This window comes from Haplochromis burtoni, unplaced genomic scaffold (genome assembly GCF_018398535.1).
Source record: "Haplochromis burtoni strain Fernald_Lab_line unplaced genomic scaffold, NCSU_Asbu1 Contig_580, whole genome shotgun sequence".
NCBI lineage: Eukaryota > Metazoa > Chordata > Actinopteri > Cichliformes > Cichlidae > Haplochromis > Haplochromis burtoni.
In genome coordinates this window covers 216,773-221,700 of record NW_024582941.1, presented here as the reverse complement: position 1 = coordinate 221,700, position 4,928 = coordinate 216,773, and positions in this window count along the sequence as shown.

The following is a 4,928-nucleotide window of genomic DNA, read 5'->3' as shown; positions in this document are numbered from 1 at the left end:
CATTTGCTGAATACGGGACAGACTTGACTGGGGAAAGAAGGGAGAAAGAAAGAGGGAAAGAAAAAGAGCGGGGAAGAGGGACAGTGATAAAGGGCAAAAACCAAAAACCAACTTGACTTTACAACTTACATTTGTGCCAGGGCTATAGGTCCATCAGCTGATTAACTGAAACTGTAGTTCTCGCCTGTTTCCCAGTGAAGGCCTGCAAACTCTCTAATTCCTGTTTACAGCGGCAGAAATGAACGACAGCGTGGAGCGTTTGTTCTCTACAAGCAGCAGCTCAAACTGGCAGCTGGAAGAAAGACCAATGTAGTGTTGATTTGTTACTTGCATTTTCTTCTCTATTGTTTCCTGTTTTTCACATTCAGCCTTTTATGGAATGTTTTATCCACTGCCTTTAACTGCTTTGACTAACACACACACACAGATGTAGCAGGGGTTCAGCTGGTTGTGGATGACCGTACACCACAGAATCTTCCTACACATGCTCGGGAAGCCCATCCCTATAATAAAAGCAGTTAGCACTGTTGCCTCACAGCAACAAGCTCCTGAGTTCAGGTCCACCGTGAGGTTCTCCTGGGTACTCCGGCTTCCTCCCAAAAACATGCAGTCAGTGGGATTCGGTTAACTGATGTCAATGTTTGAATGGTTGTCTGACTCTGTGTGTTAGCCCTGTGACAACCTCTTCAGGGTGTGCCCCGCCTCTAGTCCTGTGGTAGCTGGGATAGGCTCCACCCCCTGTGACACTGACCCTGGATACAGTGTTGCCAACTTAGCGACTTTGTCGCTATATTTACCGAGTTTTCAGACCCCTTAGCGACTTTTTTTCCAAAAAAGCGATTAGCGACAGATCTGGCGTGCAGGGTCTGATAACTGGCACCACACCTGCAGTAGATAGTAGTATAGTATTTATTTATTGTCATTGTCAAGAACAATGAAATTGCGTTTGGGGCTTCCATACAACCCCCAAAAAAAGAAGAAAAATAATAAATACCCCTTAAAACCCAAGTGTACATATTTAACCCAGTGTGACTCCAATGCAATAAGACAATCCTTAGCAATAATGTTCGTAGAAATTCAGACAAAGACCTGAGAAACATGACAAAATACAACAATGCAACCCATTCAATATTATTGTACTGTGAGATATGATATCAGATATGATAGTTATCTATTTAAGAAAGAGGGGGGGGGCAGGAGGGGGAAGAGAATAAAGATATGATGCACCAATGCAGACCAGTTCATTGCTATTAAGAAGTTGGATATGGTTATTGTCCGTGAGAGGGGGGCAGAGAGTTCAGGAGCCTCACAGCCTGTGGATACAGGCTGTTGGCCAGTCTGGATGTTCTGGCCTGTATAGACCTGTACCTTCTCCCTGAGGGCAGCAGATGGAAAAGGTGGCGCGCAGGGTGATGTTGGTCCCGCAGGATACTGTGCACCCTCCTCAGACAGCGAGTGGGGAAGATATTACTGATCTCTGGCAGACTTGTTCCAATAATTCTGCCAGCTTCTTTCACCACCCGCTGGAGTGCTTGCTGATCGGCCTTGGTGCAGCTGGGGAACCATACTAGAAATCCATACGTCAGAACGCTGCTGATGGCACAGTTGTAGAAGTTCAACATCAGAGATCTGGGAATGTGTGCGCTCCGCAGTCTCCTCAGGTAGTAGAGGCGCTGTTGGGCCTTCCGTGCAACTGAGGTGATATGGTTGCCCCAGGACAGGTCCTCGGTCACAGTTACCCCCAAGAATTTAAAACTGCTCACCCTCTCCACCGCCTCACTGCCAATGAAGAGAGGCAGATGGTTGTTATGACCCTTCCTCCGGAAATCTACAATGATCTCCTTGGTCTTTTTGGTGTTTAAGACCAAGTTATTGTCGTGGCACCATGACTCTAGTTGTTGCACCTCTGTCCTATAGTTTGTCTCATCATTGTTGGATATAAGTCCGAGCACTGTAGTGTCATCTGCAAACTTAACAATGAGATTGGACGCGCAGGAGGAAATACAGTCATGGGTGAAGAGAGTGTATAGCAGAGGGCTCAGAACACACCCCTGAGGGGCACCGGTGTTGACCACAAGGGTGGAGGAGGTGTTCTTACCCACTCTGACACTCTGTCTACGGTTAGTGAGGAAGTCCACAATCCAGTTGCACAGAGAGGAGTTAAGTCCCAGTTGGTGGAGTTTGGGACGGAGTTTGTATGGCCGGATGGTATTAAAAGCCGAGCTGTAGTCTACAAAGAGGAGCCGTGCATAGGTGTTCCTGTGTTCCAAGTGCTTCAGTAATGTGTGCAGCACTGTGGCGATCGCATCCTCGGTTGACCGGTTCTCCCTGTATGCAAACTGGTGCGAGTCCAGGGATGGTGGAAAAGCAGCTCTGATGTGTTTAATGACCAGTCTCTCCAGGCATTTGGCGGGAATGGGGGTGAGTGCCACAGGTCTGAAATCGTTCAGACATGTGACATTTGACTGTTTTGGGATGGGAACGATGGTTGCTGCTTTGAAACAGGATGGTACCAGTGAACAGGACAACGAGGTGTTATATATAGAGGTGAAGACGTCCGCCAGGTCCGCAGCACAGTCTTTTAGCACCCGGCCCAGCACTCCATCTGGCCCGGCCGCCTTCCTGGTGTTAATGCTCCGGAACACACGCCTCAGCTCATGAGTGCTCAGGACTGGAGCAGGATCGGTTGAGGGGAGAGGGGACAGGACAGGGTCGGTGTTCTCCCTATCAAAACGGGCATAAAAGAGATTTAGATCCTCAGCCAGAGTAGAACTGTCGGCTGAGGGTGATGGTGTTCTTCTTTTGTAGTCCGTGATAGCCCTGATGCCCTCCCAGACCTGCCTTGGGTTTGTGTTGTTCTCAAACCTGGCCTCGATACGCCTCCTGTGCTGCTGCTTGGCAGTCTTGATGCCTCTTCTCAGGTTGGCCCTGGCAGCACTGTATGCCTCCTGGTCCCCGGATTTGAAAGCGTTGTTCCTTGTTCGAATAAGTTGTTGAACTCCGTGTGTCATCCAGGGTGGATTATTAGGGAACACACGGAATCGTTTCCAAGTTGTTACATTGTCCACACAGAAACAGATGTAGTCCAAGACAGTGGAGGTGTAACTGTCCAATGCGACACGATTGTCAGTGTCCTGCACCTTGAATACATCCCAGTCTGTGCAGTGGAAACAGTCCTGAAGCATCGGAATAGCATCCTGCGGCCATGTTCTCACGGTTTTGGTTGTAATCCCAGTGCTCTTGATCTTTTGTGTGTATATTGGGTGTAGCAGAAGGGAGAGATGGTCTGACAGACCCAGGTGGGGATAAGCCTGGGCTCTGTACGCATTCGCCATGTTGGTGTACACCTGGTCCAACGTTCTATCTCCTCTGGTAGCACACTTCACATTACGGTGGAAATTGTGAAGTACAGATTTCAGGTCCGCGTGGTTAAAATCCCCAGCCGCAATAAAGACACTGTCCGGGTGTGCTACCAGGCTGTTATTGATGCTGCTGCTCAATTGTGCTAACGCTAGCTTAGCATTAGCATCTGGTGGAATGTAAACAGCGCAGATGTAAACGGCAGAAAATTCCCGAGGGAGATAGAATGGACGGCACTTTAACACCAACAGTTCTACCTCTGTACTGCACAGTCTTTCCGTTACCGTGACGTTCGTGCACCAAAAGTTGTTAATATAGATGCACAGCCCCCCGCCAGTCTTCTTACCCGAGTCCGCAGACCTGTCGGCTCGATAGGCGGTGCGGCCTGCTAGATCAATAGCCGCATCGGGAATGGCGCTGTCCAGCCAGGTTTCAGTGAAAATCATGCACGAACAGTTATTAAAAGTCCGTCGAGTGGCGATCTGCAGTCGTATTTCATCCAGTTTGTAACGACAAAATAAAATAAACAATAAAAGGTGAATCAAATGGACCATTATGGCAAGGCTGGGATGGTCAATTTGGTAAAGTAAATCCGTTGGGCATCTTTCTTTGCCTTTAGACAACAATTCTGATGGAAAAAGAGCCAAACGGGACAGGCAAAAAAAAAAAAAAAAAAAAAAAGTTGTAAAGTCAAACCTTTTCTACTTTATACAACACGCCTCATTCACACAGGCACTTTCTTCTTCATGTAAATGTTTTCTGTTTAACATCACACACTGGTGGATGCATCAGAGTAACATGTGGTTAGTATCTGGCCCAACAGTATTTGGGATGCTCACTGGAGTAGAACGGACTCGAACCACCAACCTTCCAGTCCACTCTCCCTCCTGTGTGTTTCAGTGTGTGCACGCGGGTGCACGGAGATTTCTCTCTGCAACATGATCGGTGCACATAAACAGCCTCATCCTGCTGACCATCGCAAGAAGACTGAAAACAGGAAAACACACACGCACACTTATGCACGCACGCACACAGACACACACACACACACACACACCCTGGAGTTACTCGTCCTGCTGCTTTATTGATTCTGAGATGACACCAGAGTCTCTGTCATAGATCTGCTGCTCGCCTGGTTTGCTCATAGAGAAAAAGGCAGAGAGACCCCCAGAGGCTCTGAGGCTGACTGGGAACTGTGTGCAAAACCATACAAACCCAGTAACTGCTGCATCTCACAGTCTGAACTGAAATACGAGAATACACGTGTACACATTTTTAACAACTTCGAGCGATGACTGCATCGTCCCCAAATACAGTAGACTTTTCCTTTGCTGCTGTTACCTTCCTGTGACCACATGAGCAGCAGGGCAGAGCTCACACAGCACACAGACATGCTGCTGTAAATCCGGAGGCTGACACATCAGGTAAATATTGGGTTTTATTCCAAAAGTCATCTCGTTCAGGTAAGGCAGCATTTCATTCAAATGGAGCAAAAATCTCATTCCAAAACAATTTAGCAAAATGCTAACAGGACAAAATCAAATTGTTTTTCGTTTCAAATATTATTG